This window comes from Schistocerca americana, chromosome 6, assembly GCF_021461395.2.
Source record: "Schistocerca americana isolate TAMUIC-IGC-003095 chromosome 6, iqSchAmer2.1, whole genome shotgun sequence".
Taxonomy (NCBI): Eukaryota; Metazoa; Arthropoda; class Insecta; order Orthoptera; family Acrididae; genus Schistocerca; species Schistocerca americana.
In genome coordinates, this window is record NC_060124.1 from 70,876,891 (window position 1) to 70,896,483 (window position 19,593).

Below are 19,593 nucleotides of genomic sequence, written 5' to 3' on the forward strand. Positions count from 1 at the left end.
AACAAATCTCTGGCGCAGCTCTTAGATCGGCGATAAGACACAGTACTCTGAGGTAGCGATAAAGCGCAGATTTTCCCGTACGACCATTTCAAAAGTGTACAGTGAATATCAGTAATCCGGCAAAACGGTCAAATCTACTACATCGCTGCAGTCCGAAAAAAATCCTGCAAGAACGAGACCAAAGACGACTGAACAAAATAGTTCAACGTGACAGAAGTGCAACCCTTCAGCAAATTGCAGCAGATTTCAGTGCTGGGCTATCAACAAGTATCAGCGTGTGAACCATTCAGCGAAACATGATCGATATGGGCTTTCGGAGGCGAAGGTCCTACAATGTACTCTTGATGACTGCACGACAAAAAGCTCTACGCCTCGCCTGCTCCCTTCAACACCGACATTGGACTGTAGATGACTGGAAACATGTTGCCTGGTCGGACGAGTCTCGTTCAAATTGTATCGAGCGGATGGACGTATACGGGTACGGAGAAACCTCATGAATCCATTGACTTGCATGTCACTCGGGGACTGTTTAAGCTGGTGGAGGGTCTGTAATGGTGTGGGGCGTGTGCAGTTTGAGTGATGTAGGACTCCTGATACGTCTGGATACGACTCTTACGGGTGACAAGTACATAAGTATCCTGTTTGATCACCTGCATTCATCCATCCATCCATCCATTCATGTGTATTGTGCATTCCGACGTACTTCGACAATTCTAGCGAGACAATGAGACAACTCACACGTCCAGAAATGCTACAGAGTGGCTCCAGGAACACCATTCTGAGCTTAAACACTTCCGCTGGGCACCAAACTACTCAGACATAAACATTATTGAGGATATCTGGGATGCCTTATAACGTGTTATTCAGAAGAGATCTCCACGCCCTCGTACTCTTACGGATTTTCGGACAGCCCTGTAGGGTTCATGGTGCCAGTTCCCTCCAGCACTGCTTCAGACATTAGTCGAGTCCATGCCACGTCGTGTTGCGGCACTTCCGCGCTCGCGGGGGCTCTACACAATATTAGGCAGGTGTACCAATTTCTTTAGCTCTTCAGTGTATGACTGTAATACAAGTATGTTCTCCAATATTAGTGGTATTTAACATTTCCGTCTGATTAGAGAAGGATGAAATACATACACACCTCAAAAACAGTTTTGCATCACCCCAGTTCCTCGAACTCTTGAAGATAGACGTTGACTGTGGATATTGTATCACAGACACAGTCCCTTTGACTGTTCAGAGATGTCAATAACCAGCCCAAAGTTGTAAACAACCATGCATGAGCAGCGACTAGTAGACGCAGGTGGTCCGACAACCGATCAGGTGCCGTCACTCCACCAGGAAGGAGGTAAACGGCTCGTGTTGTCTGTAGTTCAACCATGCCTAGACGGTCAATACCGCTGTTCTGTCGCGTCCGCAGTCTAACTTCATGCCAGGAAGGGCTCTCAACAAGGGAAGTGTCCAGGCGTCTCGGAGTGAACCAAAGCTTTGTTGTTCGGACATGGAGGGGATACAGAAAGAGGACCTGTCGATGACATGCCTCGCTCAGGCCACCCAAGGGCTACTACTGTAGTGGATGACCGGTACTTACGGATTATGGCTCGGAGGAAGCCTGACACCAACGCCACCATGTTGAATAATGCTTTTCGTGCAGCCACAGGACGTCGTGTTAAGACTCAAACTGTGCGCAATACGCTGCATGATGCGCAACTTCACTCGAGACGTCCTTGGTGAGGTCCATCTTTGCAACCACGACACCATGCAGCGCGGTACAGATGGGCCCAACAACATGAAGAATGGACCGCTCAGGACTGACATCATGTTATCTTCACCGATGAGTGTCGCATATGCCTTCAACCAGACAATCGTTGGAGACGTGTTTGGAGGCAACCCGGTCAGGCGTTCAGCCTTAGACGCACTGTCCAGCGAGTGCAGCAAGGTGGAAGTTCCCTGATGTTTTTGGGTGGTATTATGTGGGGCCGACGTACGCCAATGATCGTCATGGAAGGTGCAGTAACGGCTGTACGATACGTGGATGTCATCCTCCGACCGATAGTGCAACCATATCAGCAGCATATTGGCGAGGTATTCGACTTCATGGACGACGATTTGTGCACATCTTGTGAACGACTTCCTTCGGGATAACTACATCGCTCGGCTAGAGTGGCCAGCATGTTTTCCAGACGTGGACTATATCGAACATGCCTGGGATAGACTGAAAAGGGCTATTTATGGACGACATGACCAGCCAACCACTCAGAGGAATCTGCGCCGAATCGCCGTTGAGGAGTGGGACGATCTGGACCAACAAGGCCTTGATGAACTTGTTGATAGTATGCCACGACGAATAAAGGCTTCCATCAATGCAAGAGGGCGTGCTGCTGGGCATTATAGGTACTGGTGTGTACAGCAATCTGGACCACCACCTCTGGAAGTCTCGCTGTATGGTAATACAACATGCAAGTGTGGTTTTCACGAGCAATAAAAAGGGGGAAATGATGTTTATGTTGATCTCAGTAATTTTCTGTACAGATTCCGAAACTCTTGAAACCAAAATGATGCAAAACTTTTTATGATGTGTGTATTTGGCTTTTTAATTCAGAATATGTGGCGACTTCCCAGTGTGTGGTTAGGTAGGAACCTAAGAGGACAGCTCAAATTGCTGCTAGTGAAACAAAGAGCAGTAGCATTCTTTCTTGTCATAAATATTTTGCGGGTAACATTAATCTCACAATATTTTCTGAAAACCAGTGGAAATTCCAATTGGTATATCCATGTCGCTGACAACATATGTGAGCTTCTTTGCGAGAGAGGCTCGCACCAAACGCTAATGAAAGTCGATACCAGTTCCTGCAGTTGTTGATATTGAGTGTGACGTCAAAATGACACCAAGTTTACAAGTGTTGTAAAATGAGTGTCACCCAAATCTGCCTCAGTAAAGTTGATTCGCGTTGCTATGTCAATCAACAGCGATCTCTTCTCAACTAGCTTTCAACGTGTTGCTAGTCGGCGTTTATGTAGTGTAGCAATTTTTTAAAAATAGTCTGTTTCGTTCATTGCGTTACCGAAATTAAGTGATTCGTGTCAATTACATTCACGTAAAAACTAACTGGCTTATTCTCTAGCATAATTGCTTTTCACCAGAGATTTTATAGTCTGATCCTTCACTGCCAATTGCTGTTCTCTGAGAAGCAATGTTATTCATTTGACAGAGTTTATAAAATAGATTCTCCTTTTCCGTTATACACCCACAGTAACTTACCGTCATACGATAGCTTTAAACGTGTTTGCTAGTATCGGTTATTACACAAACATCAAATTTTTTTATAGCATTTAAACCTCTTCACAAAAAACTTTTTTAAATTCATTTTTTAATCACCCCTTCATAGCCGTTAAATCCTTTCACCTCTGGCCTACATAACCAAAATGTCAGTTTAGCAGAAAGTTAAGTTTAAGATTAAGTCCATTTCTCAAGAAACTAGTTAACGCCTATTACTCATCACTGCCCCATTTTTATCTTTAAAGTTGCCTGCCACAAACTTAGTTGCGTTTTCTCAAAATAAACCTTTAATATTTCGTCACTAGATTGCTGAATATTCTATCGCCAAAGATCTTCTTGCGCCTTTTCCATCGCTCAAATTTAAGCTTGAATTGTTATTCCATATGGCGAGAAATTTCTCAGCTATGATACTTTCAAAATTCCTCATAAATCACAATACTGATACTGACAGTTTTTCTATAAAGAATTTTTCATCACAGTTTTATTCATGAAATACGTACACCATGTGCGTCTACATAATACACATTTCAAATGACATCTGAGGTCATCAGTCCCCTAGAAGTTAGAACTACTTAAACCTAACTAACCTAAAGACATCACACACATCCATGCCCGAGGCAGGATTCGAGCCTGCGACTGTGGCCGCGCAGTTCCAGACTGAAGCGCCTTGAACTGCTCGGCCACAGCGGCCGGCATACACATTTCAGATGTCAAAAGTAGAGAATAGATCTTTTCAAAATTACAAATTCATATGTCTGTTATTTTTATTGGTAAAGAATAAAGGCCACGGAAGGAATTGTGTGCCCCAGATATATACTTTCAATAGGCAGCCACCGACTAGGAGACGGAACTGTGTAGTTGGTTTTTGTTTTGAGTTTTTGCGCCTCCGGAGAAGCACTTCGCTGCCAAGTTGCTGCCGTCCCTCCAGTGAAACAAAGAAATATCAAACTGTGTAAAGGTGATTATGAATGCTTTACACATTATTTGCAATAAAAATTCCAATCTCATTAACACACTATTCCTAAAACGAACTCACCATATATCGTTGACACTTGTTGAACCAGTAGCGATTCTCATAATGTGTTCTGGATCACTACACAAATCGTGCTTTGCCCTCGCATAGCTGGCCTAACGTTTATTTATTTTTTTTTGCATCTTTTCTTCAGCGTATTTTGTAACGTAACAGAAATGATTTACGAGTGAATAACCTAAAATATTGTAACAATATAAAATTGCTTTTTTCTTTGATATGTAACTAATTGTGCATGAACAGGCGGTGCTGTTTTTAGGCGGTAGTCACGCTCTGTGAGAAATGTAATGAAACAGGAGGTGAGGAGTCAATACACTACCGGGAAAATTAATTCATCCTTTCACAGGTTTACAATTTACCCAAGAAGTACTGTTGCAACAGTGCTTGTTGAGTACATGAAATGATTTCAAGCGTTTCTGGGGTACCAGGTATAGACCCATGCTGAAACATCCATATTAGTACATGGTGTGGGCCTCCAAGGGTGGCAGTGCAGGCGCTGACTCTTGCATCCAGTCGATTGTACATATAGCGAATACTCTCCTCGTATACGTTATGCTCCAACTTTTCACGTATTTATGTAAGAGTTGTCAGCTGACGGCCTATCATATCCACATTCTCAACTGAAGGCAAGTCTGGAGATTGTGCTGAGCAGGAACGCTGCTGACGTCTTGCAGACCACGTTAGTTTCATAAGCAGTGTGTGGGCATCATCCTGCTTTAACAGCACATCACCTTCATGCTGCAAGAATGGCAAAAGAACGGGTCCAACAACATTCTGCACATATCGAACGCTGATTAGCGTCCTCTCCAGAAACACCAAAGGTGAACAAGAGTTGTAGCTTAAAACGTCCCCTTAGAAAAATTTATACATGACTGTGCTTAAACTGACACACAATATTTTGTTAGCGCAACGCAATCTGACCTTCAAAATTCCCTACAAAAGAATGGCCCTGACTAACATTAAACTATACCTTTCACAAATCACTTACCTCACAAAAATCTTCGCTGCTCAAGCTACTGCAATACAGCGAGCGCCACTACTGCCAGCTAAATAAAAGATTCAAACTATGGAAGGCACTAACTACTGATAGGGATAGTTAGCAAATGAAAGATATTAATAGAGAACAAACAATGTATTTACCTTGATATCATCATATATAAATATAGCAGTTCATGACAAATTTCAAAACTCCGCCATCTCTCTCCCCACATCCATCACTGGTGGCGGCTCACCTCCAACTGCGCAACGCTACGCGCTGTTCACAGCCAGCTGCCTAACACTACAATGGCAGACAACAATGCAAACTAGCCACAGACTGCACACAGCACAGCCAGTGATTTTCATACAGAGGTGGCGTTACCAATAAAAAAACCTAAACAGCCTACTTACATAGCCCCCATGCTCCCCACAAAAATTTTTACAAATTGGATTGGGCAGTGGCCAATACAGATTTGAAAAAAATTTTTCATAATTACAATAACAAAGAAATCAAATGCACACACTTATTGATACAATGTTGGTCAAAAGCTAAAATTTTGTCACAGTCCATAAAGACAGTCCTGATCATTCATTACGGTAAAATATAGTGTTTTTCTCAAAGTCTGAGCAGTAGAAGAAAATGCACATGGAAGTAGTGGATTTCCATGCAGTCTTGAAGAAGTAGTGTTGTCCTTCCAACGGAAAGACAGTGCTGACTCTCGACATGCAGACAAGTATTGCGTCACAACAGAGCAAACCCACTGCAGAGTCAGTCGAAGTTTTGATGAATATTGGTAGGTCATCACAGAGCAGACCCACTGTAGTCCTGGTAGAGATTACGACATTGGTGGGCCACCAGAGGCGCAGACCCACTGTAGTCCTTGTAGAGATAATGGTATTGGTGGGCCACCAGAGGTGCAGACCCACTGTAGTCCTTGTAGAGATAATGGTATTGGTGGGCCACCAGAGGTGCAGACCCACTGTAGTCCTTGTAGAGATAATGGTATTGGTGGGCCACCAGAGGTGCAGACCCACTGTAGTCCTCGTAGAGATAATGGTATTGGTGGGCCACAAGAGGTGCAGACCCACTGTAGTCCTTGTAGAAATGGCCAGCAGCCATCTGTTGCGACTGTGCAGGTGCACAATCACCATCGAAGAGTCTTGCAGAGGATATAGCAAGTCCATAAACCACCACTTGTGCACTCACAAAGTGTTTGGAATTGTCCTTAGAACCAGCAATGCTGTTATCCAGTCCCTTGCTGAATTATTAACACACGTGCAAACACTAACAGTCCCTACTTCTCACATATTGTCCATATACTATGACCAACAGAAACGTGTGCAGTGAAATGTAACTTAATTTGAAGAACTGGTGTCTGTACAATTATAAATTTACAACATGAAAATACAATTACAAAGGTACAAAATACATCATTAAAGAACATAACAATACAGATAACATTTGTAGTAACACAGGCTTTACAAAAGAATAGAAATAAACATATACATCAGTGGAATTATGACATGAGTACATACATAAAGGATCACAATAACTTTTGAAACATCAACTTCACACATGAGCATTGAACAGAACAGAATTAATAATGTCTAACATCTTTACAAAATAAATAACATATTATTAATGCCAATTATATTCGAGGATAACAGTATTCCTCATCATAGTGAATGTAGCTTAATATTAAAAGAAGAAAAAATTCTATGAAACTACACAGAGACAGGAAGAAAACAAATACACAAGGGTACACAAACATATAGTGGGATAACACAAAAGGGAAAGGACAGGGTTTGTTTTACTGCAGTATTTTGCATGGAGATCTCCCTTTGTTCATCATTATTCCCAAAAAGTCCTATCTAAGCCTGCCTTCTGTATTTTGTTCACATCCTCTGTCAATAATAGTTTTTCTCCACTGTACAGTGTCCTATTTCTTATAAATTTATAATAGTTAGTTTCTTATATAGTCTTCCCGCTCTTAAGCTAACTTAAATGTACTGAGCTCAGATGCTAAACTAAGGGACGAGGCAATGCAGCAGCACATAAAACAATTAATATAAACAGCAATAAAAAAAATGGAAAATCGCAAAGCAAGCTACAGTAAATCTAAATTACCAAGCAATTCAACATTACAACTAATATGAGGCAATGTATAGTAACAAGAAAAATAAGTCAGTAGTAAAACTAGCTTAACAGAGTAACACAATTTAAAATTCAGTAGCACTATGCCTGGCAAACAGCAGCAGCAAATATAAAAAATATAAAAAATATAAAACTTATATCTATACATGACAAAGCTCAAGCAGAAAAGATATTACAGTAAAAACAACAATGCAGATAAGGGAAGTGTATATTCACATCTTAATGTCTATGTAAATTAAAGTGGTGCACCACAACAACTTATTGTAAAAAAAATATTACCATGTACTTGAAAAGAAAATTATGTGTTACTGTTACTAGTTCCTTCTTATTGTTCTTTCCTTTCCAAGTGCTCCTTTTTTAAAGAATGTGGATCATAAAATAATTATTTAATAGATCTGTTGACAGAAAGTGTTCACATTAGCAAATGCATTTCATTTTATAAAAGCAATGCTACAACACAGCTGGAAACCAGATATCAAATGAAATAAGCAACTATGAAAAGCAAAGCATAAAAATATCATTCAATAGCTATGTGGCATTTCGTAAGTCAGTAGCTCTCAACTCTCGTAGAAAGACGCTTGTCATAATCAGGTGTGCAGATGTACGAATATTTCCCATCAATTCATAAGCATTGCAGTAATTAGCACAAAGTACGAGTAATCATATGTTTTCAGGTAATGAGCGTGTAATATTTGCGATGCTTTCTACAAAGGAATGTCAATAGCAAGGTTAATGGAAGTAATGAGGGTGTCGCATTTGCAATATTTTCTCTAAAGGAATGCCAATGGCGAGGATAAAGGCCTGCCTTTTTTCTTTTTTTTTTTCTACCTGTGCTTCCGGAAAGGCACACCCTAATGGCTTGTTCTCCAGGTGTTTGACACAGCTGCGTGCCCACGACGCATTACGTGCAGGTGGTCACTTAACTTTCTTACGGAAATATTTACGACACCAGTTTCCGCTACAGTGACAGTCTCACATAAAAATATTTCACAGGTCAAGAATTAGCGTTGCAAATCTGTAGAAAGAAAATCCTATGAATATAACGTTGTCCAAAAAACTTTCGCCGGCATTGTGATACATTCACGCATTTACACACATTTCATAACTCTTAAAGTACGATTCTTCGTTTCCAACATCCTTTTTCACAAGTCAAGAGTCCCTACCCACTATTCATTACTCCTTACCTTATTACACATATACGTTTCCATCGACACTCGTCAATATTTCGTCATTATAAATATAAAGCATAATCAAATAACTCATATAGCCTCAGCCTATTAATCGTAAACATACCTCAGCAGCATAATACACATCGTCGTCGTAAAAATAACATCATAACACCTCAGTCAAATCTCAAAATCGTCGTAGCTTCCTCCAATAATTAAAAAAATTCTCTGCTCATGTCAAAAGTGTCATCTGCCTCAAACGTACTTTAAAAATCATGAATCCATACCAAATACATCATTCAAAGCTCTCATAGTATCACAATGATTCCGAAAAAAAATATGAAGAGTTCACACAGTACAGACAAAATACAATTTCGTAAGTGTGAAGTTATCCAACGGTGTAATTACGTAAACATGTGTCACTGGCATAGTAAAAAACATATTTATCTCTCAGTTAAATGATCAGATAGCTGTGTAATTTGTGTGTTAGAGAAATATGGTACCGATGTGTAAAGTTGAATAAGCAAATACCATATTAGCTAGGGTTCCTTGTGGTTGCCACACACATGGTACACAAAGTAAGCGTGTACCCCCCTGAGGATTAATGTAATTATACCCTCAGGTGTTACAGATTACACCAATGGAATGAAATATATCACGGAAAACTTTCTTTGTAATTCAAAAATCTTTAAAAATAAATGTTTTAAGTATAAAATTGATCACTCAAATACGTGTACTGTAGCGCTAAACTGTGCGTCTTGTAACATAATCTCTGTGGAAGTGTCGTAGTTATCGTCCTCCGAAAGCTAAGTTCTGCAGAAGTCAATGTACTTACCTCATGATAAACAAAAGTGAAATGCTTTGCGTATAGATATCGTAGTTATTATGCTTATTGGCGTGATGAAGAAAGTACTGTACAGTAACGTATTGTTATGCCACGAAAAAGGCTGTCTCATTGTTGCTATACCACAAACGTTACTACTAAAACATGTTTTTCTTCCCAGAAGAATTCAGAAAACTGTGCAGATATAAAACAGATACACCGCAAAAGCAACAAGGTAAATTGTGTCACACATTAGTAGCGTCGTGATATAGTCATGTAGCTGTCAAATAAACTAACCACTGTGTCACCTGGTATCTCTCAGAAAGCACCTTGAATCCATAATGTATTTTCAAATAAACCAAAATGTTGCATTAAAATCTCATTAGCAGTACTGGTAAATGTTCTAAGTATGTGAGCCTTATAGTCGTTACGTAATCGTGCAACAAACAAGCAAGAATGTACACACACAATAACACTGTGACGTCTGTTCACTATAACAATGCATTCGTCATTTCTGTTTAAATAAGTTCTCTTGGTTCTTGATTGGATATTTAACTTCAAACATTGTTACATGTTAACAGATTCTAAATCTGACAAAGCATACTAGAAATGTGAAATGAAAAGTTTTATGGCAAAGACAAAGTTAAAAAGCAGATTATCTTTCAATAAACGGTTTTACATGTGAAATGTGGTGTAAACCTTTACTCTTCCTAGTACGCAGAGTTTCAACTTCAACGCAATTATCATGTGGTATACGTCGGATTCTGTAAGGTCCATTGTAAACTAGAAAGAATTTGTGACTCAAGTGTTTCTTCTTATGTGACAATGAATGAGCTTTAATGAGAACTTTCTGACCAATATACAATTTCTTTGCATTTGCTTTACCGTGTAGTTTTCTCCTTTTGTCTGCTGCAGATTTTATATTTTTAAGTGCCAAATCAATTATGTCTTTGTGTCGAAGTTTACGTGTATTTGGGAAAGGTACAAGCTCTCTGATTCTGTTCGGTGGTTCTTCATTCTTTAGTACAAGAGTAGGTGGTAAAGCAGTGGAATCATGAGGCATTTCATTCAGCACATTTTGAAATAAGTGTAAATATCTGTCCCAATGCTGATGCTTTCTGTGACAATAAAGTCTGCAAAGCTTATTGATTTCTTTCATAATCCGTTCAGACGGGTTACAATGTGGTGAGTACAATGAAATAAAAACAGGTTTGATTTTATGGTTGCGAAGCATGCGTGACCAAACAGCAGATCTGAATTGCGGTCCGTTATCTGAAATGACTTTACTAACGTGTCCAACTTCACGTAAGAAATTTTTAACAAAGGCGTTGGATACAGACCGTCCAGTGACTTTACGTAACGGTGTGAAAGAAACAAATTTTGAAGTAAGTTCAACAGCGACTAGAACGTACGAAAATCCATTAGGTGTTCTGACAAGCGGTCCCAAGAGATCTACAGCAGCAAATTCTTTTAATTTAGAAGGAATGATAGGAAACAGCGGAGCACTATGGGAGATAGTAGATGGTTTCGCCTTTTGACAAAGTTTACAAATAGATAAGACTCTTCGAATTCTCTTTTCCATATTGTTAAAATAACAAGTCGTTCGAAGAATATGATAACATTTTCGTGGGCCAAAATGTGCGTAGCTGAAATGAATGTACCAAATGAGCTTATTAACAAAATCGTCTGGAATGCAAAGTACCCATAGCTTGTCATCAACAGTGCAGCGTTTGAAGAGTATGTTGTTTCTAACCAGGTAATAATGCCGAATCTGAGTGTGTGTCTTTTCATGCCATTTACTTTTGATGTCTCTCCAAATCGGATCTTTATCTTGTTCATGAGCAATGTCTTTTAAAGATGTGGTGATGAAGTTTTTAAAGGCGACTTTCTGAATGTAAAGAATACTGAAATTTTTCTCGAGGTTGCCTTCTTTGTTACTTTTCTCAAGCCCAGCTGGTGCGCGTGACAGTGCGTCCGCAACAATGTTCTCCTTGCCGGGAATGTAGACTATTGTGAAGCGGAATTCTTGCAGAAACAATGCCCAACGTTTTAACCTGTCATGATTTAATTTTGAAGACATAAGAAATTGTAATGCACGATGATCACTGTATACTTTTACGTGCTTACCAGAAAGAAAGAAACGGAATTTGTTAAATGCCCAAACGATAGCTAAAGCTTCTAATTCAGTAACGGAATAATTTTTTTCAGATTTTGTTAGCACTCGGCTAGCAAAAGCAATGGTTTTCTGAACGGTAGTGTCACTTTCTATGGCTTCTTGAAATAAATGGGCACCAAGACCGACTTTAGAAGAATCCGTGCTAAGGCAGAAATCTTGTGACGGATCTGGATGAGCTAGTATTGGCGCGTTAAGTAGCGATTCTTTCAAAGAATTGAATTCCAACTGTGCTTGATCGTCGCAGTTCCAAATAGTATTTTTTCCAGTTAGAGAACAAAGTTTTGGTGTAACAAGAATTGGCATATTCAGAAAACGACGGTAAAAATTTACGAGACCTAGAAAACTGCGGACTTGTCTTTTTGTGGATGGAACTGGAATGGCTCTGATTGCTTCTAACTTTTCAGGATCCGGCTGAATGCCTTCAGAAGAAATAATATGTCCCAAAAACCTCACCTTTGACCTACCGAATTCGGACTTTTCCAAGTTAACTGTAATTCCAGATTCTGCAAAAATACGTAACAAACTGTTGAGGATGCGATTATGTAGTTCCCATGAAGCTTCTGCTATTAGAATATCGTCCACATATAAGGTGGTGTGACGTTTTAAGAACTCAGGTAATATGGAATTTAGCCCGCGAATGAATGCTGCTGAAGAAATGTTCAAACCAAAGGGAAGTTTCCGAAACTGATAACAAACGCCGAAACAAAGGAAAGCTGTGTATTTTCTACATTCTGGATGAAGTTCGATCTGATAAAAGCTGGATCTGAGATCAATGGAAGACAACACTTTTACACCATTAAAATTTTGAAGAAGTTCTTCCATCGTCTGCGGCCTGTCTGTTTCAGGAATAATGATAGTATTGATTTGTCTCGAATCTAAGACAAGCCTGATCGATCCATTTTTCTTCTCAACAACATGTAACGGATTGTTGTATGAGCTTACTGCAGGCTCAATAATGCCCTCGTCAAGCATAGATTGTATTTCTGTTCTAACACGGTCCCTATAATGTGCTGGAATTACGTATGGTCTAACACAAAATTTAGTATGCTCACGAACAAGAAATTGGTATTGAAATCCCTTGATTGTTCCTGTTTTGTGAGTAAAAACTGTGGAATGTGCTTGTAAAATCTCAAAAAGGTCCTGCCTATCAGTGTCATTACAATTCTCAATTGTTTGAATTTTATTCTGAATTAACTTATTAGTGTCAAATGCGCTGTCGATATCATCCCTGTCAGTACTTGCAGAATGATTGTTAGCGTCAAGTTCCGTCGAAAATTCCGAACTGTTGTCTAACAGGAGGTAAAGCCGATTAATTTCTTCGTCATGGTTTGAGAGCCAATCTTCAAATTTCAAAGCTACTGACTTACCTTCTTTTTCTAAAGTTATTTCAGCATCGTGAAAGTTTAAGATTGCTTTGTATTCATTCAAAAAGTCTACTCCCAATATAATTTCCGTCGACAATAATGGAACAATAAGAAAGTTCATAGAGAAGCTGTGGCTTTGACAAAAGAATTCTAAGTTGGTTTGTTGGCGTACATCTACACTTTTTCCAAAGATTGCACCTTGTAATTTAATCTTACGTAACGGAAGTGTGGGGCAATCGTTCGATTTGTTGCATTTGCTAAAGGCTGTTTCACTAATTACTGAGATGGGACTGCCAGAGTCAAGTACTGCCGTAAATTTTACGTCATTTACAGTAATGTGAATCACAGGATATGCAATGTTGTTAAGTTTTACGTCGTGTTCCTGGAGTAAGATGTCCCTAATGTCTTCCATTTTTACGTAATTACTAGCTACGGCAGCTGCGTCATCAGTTTCATAAGTACGTTTTGTTGCTGCCAGCGGTGTGAGTCATTGCCTATTGTCTCTTTGTTGGCGCGCGTCGTTATTGGGATTTGGAGACCTAATTTCTACAAATTCACCGTGACGAGAGGGCCCTGCTCTGTTTGAATCCCGCCAGTTCTGATGCAATTCAGGTCTGTCGTTACGATCATATCGTCTGTCGTCATGTCGGTAGATTCCATAGTTTCTTTCTTGTCGGTCGCATGGTGGAGAATTTCTCCCTGAATCGTAACTGCGCGCTGGTCCGTTGCGTCTAAAGTTATTCTGTCTCCCTTGATAGTATTTATTTTGGTTCCCATATTGTCTGTTTCTGTTATTGTCTCTGTGATAGTCATTACCACGGAGAGGTGATCTTTCCCTGTAGTTATTACTACTCTGCCAACGGTTGTCATACGGGTGGTGTCTGTTTTGGTCACGATTTGTGTTGTGAGAATAGCCTTGTCGTGTCAAGTTATTACTTCTTTCATCACGGAATTGCGACGGATGTGACCTGTAATTGTTGTGTTCCTGGTTTCGCGTTCCGCGATTGTCAGTGTCAATTTCTAATTCTTGTAAGAGTCCCTGAAATGCTTCAATGTCGTCTTTGCAACGGTCCTGCCAAAATAATACGTCGTAAATGTTCAGGCAGTTTGATTAAGCAAATGCGGATGAGTTCTGAGGGGCTGTATGGGTTTGAAAGATACTGATTCTTATGCAACATGTCTTCAAAATATTTCATAAGACTGGAAAATTCAGATTGTTCGAAACGTTTCATCATTATGATGCTATGTTTTACTCGGTCTTGTGTGGCTTGAGACCAATATGCTGAGAGGAAGGCATGGTAAAACTCTCCTTCACTGTGGCAATCATGAATTACCGATCGCATTCTTACAGCTGGTTCATTCTCCAAGTAGCCACACATAAATTCTAATCTGTGTTCTAACGACCAGTTGGGAGGAAAACAATGCGAGAATTGATGGAGCCATGCTTGTGGATGAATGTCATTGCCAGAATTCTTAAATGTTTTGAATTTACGTGTAGTAATGAACAGCTTATAGTCAAAATCATCATGTCGGCGAGTCGCATATCGGTCATTGTTAGGTCGTGTCGGCCGTTCCATCTCAAAATTCGGTGCACATTGCCAATTTCTTTCATAACTTCCGAAATGCCCTGTGTTACTATTTTGTGGCTGTTCCGTATTTCTGTGTCCCTCTTCCCGTATTGGGGCGCGAGTATCCTCTGAAATACGTAATTCTTGTACTACTTGTGCCAACAGATCTTGCACTTCCCGGATTTCTCTTTTGTACTGTGTATTGATTTGATTTTGATTTTGTTTGAATTTTCTAATTTCTACATACTCTTCAGTGTCAGTGAAGGCTACAGGTGTTGTGTTATTCAGATGGAAATGGAAATGAGCGTTTGGCGTCATTGGCCGGGAGGCCCCTCGCGGGGCAGGTCCGGCCGCCATATCGCAGGCCTTATTACAGTCGGCGCCACATTGGGCGACCTGCACGCCGGATGGGGATGAAATGATGATGAACACAACACAACACCCAGTCCCTGAGCGGAGAAAATCTCCGACCCAGCCGGGAATCGAACCCGGGCCCAGAGGACGGCAATCCGTCACGCTGACCACTCAGCTACTGGGGCGGACGTGTTATTCAGATCATCATCCACCTTTGTAGATAAGTTAGTGAACTGATCTGAAAGTTCGGCTACTTTATCCGATAATGAAATTATTTTCTCTGTATGTTTTTCTGAACCAAGTTTCAGAGTATCTACTGTGTCCTTTAAGTTTTCCTGAGTTTTTGCAAGTTGCGTAACCGAATCGGTAGATGCAACTGAGTCAATTTTAGCTTGCAGGGTGTCGTGATTTTCATGAACAATAGCTTGCAGTTCTTTTATGGCTGCTTCGTGACTTTTTGACATTTCGATTCGATTTTATGTAACTCAGTAGTTAAATCTTCACGTGTTTGTTCAAGCGTGGTGTCTAACTTTTGAAGATTTTGTTCCATTGCGTCTAACTGTTGCTGTGTTTGTCTCTGGTATTGTTCCATTGTGTCTAACTTTTGAAGATTTTGTTCCATTGTGTCTAACTTTTGAAGCTTTTGCTGTGTTTGTCTCTGATTTTGTTCCATTGTGTCTAACTTTTGAAGCTTTTGTCCCATTTCTTGCATTAATTGTAATAACAATGCACTGGTGTCTGAAACATGTTCGTCAGTGCTTTTCGGCAGTGAATTTACACCGGCAACATTCACATTTTGACAAGCGGAAAATGTGTCTTGACTCATTTGAGAAAACGGTGAGGACGCAAAACCTGAATCTACAGTATTTGCAAAATTGTGTCCTGTCATTTCGGATTCCTGAGGCGAGCTGTTGCCGACCGATCGATCGATAATGCTTCCCTCTTCACTAATTGTTTCACTGTCCACGCCATTGTTTGCCGCCCGCTCCATTTCCCTATGCACAATTACCAAATTACTACTTTGAACATCAGTTAATTCATTACTCGGTGGCGCTAACACACTGCTTTCATTTTCACTGTCATTTCTCAGTTTACTTTGGAGCCTAGTATTACGTTTTTCACACGCCATTATTGTCACAGTATTTCACACGACAACACAGAAAAACACAATTTGAAGATCAAAAATAAGAGAACACATTAACATAGCACTGAAAATAATATCTAGTTAATTGCAGCTGCGAAATACTTGGTGCAAATCTACATGCATGCCACAACTGTTTTACTGTACAACAATGAAAAACTACAACTACAAAGGAAATTCTCTCTATGATTACGTGCTACCAATAAACAATAGCTACACCAATTACACAAACTGCAAGAAAAAATCAGAAGATTCCAGTGAGGTATCCTCGGCTAAGGGTCGACATATAAAACGTCCCCTTAGAAAAATTTATACATGACTGTGCTTAAACTGACACACAATATTTTGTTAGCGCAACGCAATCTGACCTTCAAAATTCCCTACAAAAGAATGGCCCTGACTGACATTAAACTATACCTTTCACAAATCACTTACCTCACAAAAATCTTCGCTGCTCAAGCTACTGCAATACAGCGAGCGCCACTACTGCCAGCTAAATAAAAGATTCAAACTATGGAAGGCACTAACTACTGATAAGGATAGTTAGCAAATGAAAGATATTAATAGAGAACAAACAATGTATTTACCTTGATATCATCATATATAAATATAGCAGTTCATGACAAATTTCAAAACTCCGCCATCTCTCTCCCCACATCCACCACTGCTGGCGGCTCACCTCCAACTGCGCAACGCTACGCGCTGTTCACAGCCAGCTGCCTAACACTACAATGGCAGACAACAATGCAAACTAGCCACAGACTGCACACAGCACAGCCAGTGATTTTCATACAGACGTGGCGTTACCAATAAAGAAACCTAAACAGCCTACTTACAAGCTTATCGCACCTCAAACCATAAGGCGTGGGATGCGCTGTGTGGTTTGGCGGAATGTACTCTACGAGAAATTACCCACCAGGTCTACGTCGTAAGCGCAAACGATCATCACTTGCTTGCAGGTAGAACCTGCTTTCATCGTGAAGGACCACGGTGCGCAATTCCACTTTCCAAGTGACTCTCAGACGGTGGGAGGTGCCGGGGTGGAGAAGAGTTTGTACCTCTTCAATTCTGGCGAATTTTGCATGAGAACTAGACATGCACTCGACCCCCTCCTTACCTACTACCTAATTGTGAGCACAACGGTAACGAAAGGAATTGACGGAAGATCCTGCTAGTTGGTGAAATATAAGAATAATAATTTAATAAAAATCGTAAACTACTCAGTAAAAAAAGGAATTTTATCATAATAAAAGACAGGAAATGAGATTCTGTATCTACGATTGATATGCAGATTAAATATTACAATGTGATTTATTATAAACCAGAGCACACAGGTACTCGATTGTCGATACAAATAGTATGCTAAAGGATAGGGTATACGGAACTATTATGAGAATTAGAGTGGACTCGAGAGTAAGGGGCTCCTGCTCTGTGATGCAATCGATTGACAATGACTGGAGGTCTTAATGAATCAAATATTACTCCCTCGACTATAAAGCAGTACCGCAATTAGTAGTGAGAGCTCAAATGGGAAGACATGGAGAAACAAACAGGATGGACTTGTAGCAAAGTGAACGCGTGCACTGCTGAGAACTTCAGTATAAAAATGATAGGTCCTACAATGCCGGAGTCGCAAAACACTTGACCAGTCCTGAAACCTGCAGCACGTTGTCGGTAGGCAGCGTTCTGATGATGTAGGCGCCGACTCCTGCTGTGCAGCAACTCTGTTTCAACCCGTGGCCTCGAATGCTGTCCCAGAATCGTAAATTCTGCTCCTGCATGCACAAGAATGTATCTCCAGGTACAGACACAGCAAAACCGCCTAAACTCACCCTGTCGGTGCAGGTGCGAAGTCGCAGAATGAAACTGGAGTATGATCAAAGTCATGCTCCACAACGATTCCGAAAAAGTACGGCTATGTCCCAAGACCATCCAATTCCAACGAAGATCAGATCCAGAATGCCATGCTTCTATGAATGAAGCTCTTTTTTTCCTGCCAAAAGATACTCAGTGGCAGGTATCTAGTTGGAACGTACCTCTGTTACAGACGCCACTTTGAATGCTACGTATAGCGCCGCCACCTATCGGAACTTCATGAAACTATAGGGGATGAAGCCGGAATGTTTACGATGTCCCACAACAAATTCCGCCTTTCTTCCCCCCAAAACTGGCTGAGAAAGAAAAGTGCCACATTACTTATTGAACGCACTTCGTACATCGGAAGTGCGAATAGCGACGGTGTTGATTTACTGTTTACGCTTCACTGCGACGAAATAGAGTTCTGTGAAGTTCGGTAAGAGTATTGCCAAGTTATTTTAACACAGCTCTCCGTAGCTGTGATGGACACGCGAAGACCTTTGGTTTCGTATTAGTGCATTTCAGCACTGAGCCAACTTTTTTGTTCGTCCTTTCATCCCTATAGCCTCGACTTTCACTAGCCTTTTACGTATGGCTTTGTCGGCTCAAGTATATAACCTACCATACATGTTTCCTCACGCAAATCGTCGAAATGTATCGTCTGCGTTACCTAAGTACTCAAGAAAAGCCTCTTCTTAACAATGAAATAACCACACAGAGTGGTATTCCGTTAGACCTCACTCTTGTGTTCAATGCATGAATTGCGCAAAAGCACGGACTGGGGACTGTAAGCAGTTAAGAGGGTTTTTCATTATTACATGCCAACCCACACTGAACAGGTTCACTGTGACAAATAAATAAATATATGTGCTATATAAATTCTAGAAAGGATTTTTGATGGTATTAGACGTCCAAATTGCTGCTATTTCAAAAAGAGCCAACGAGAAACTGAAAATCGCCTTGATAATACGATGACAATTTGCATGGACTGACCGTTGGTATCAGACTTTGCCACACAACACAGTGTTCCAAAGATTGCACTAAGGTTCCAACACAGAAATTACTTACAGCTTTCTGACAATGTGTACTTGTTACAAGTTTGAGCAACGTCTTGGGAAGCAGGATACAATAAGCAATAAAAATGGTCGTCTTCATCGTAAGCTGTAATCTCCGTTTCTAAGTAGGATATAACATTTGTAATGTGGAAAGGGAGTACATGGATGCCTGGTATCTAGGCTACCCGCACTAAATCCGTGTATGGAGTGTGACCTGACATCCTGGCTAATGTTGCTGTTCTCAGAAAGCACACTTTTTAAGCTGCCACATTCACTGCTTCGTTTGTTCTCGTTACCGTATAAACTGGCGCCGAAGTCGCCTTTTAGAACTGCGTGAAGTTTAAGCCAAATCCATTATATCTTTACAATGTGTTCCATCGAGCCGAGCATCAAGGCATTTGATGGACACGGTTCATATATTGCGTTGAATCGCTTGTAACGTATCAACAGTGCTTCGTCGATACGACAAAATTTTCCCATCCGTTGTGAACCAGATGCGCGTGAATTCACTTTACTTCATATTTGTAGCTGTATAAAGTAACAGGACGTTGGTAGCCTACGGTTAAACACGGAGCACAAAGAAATTGAGTCGAACAAGAAGGCAGTCAGAATTCAAGGTACCCGGACGTTATATCGGTCTAGGTTG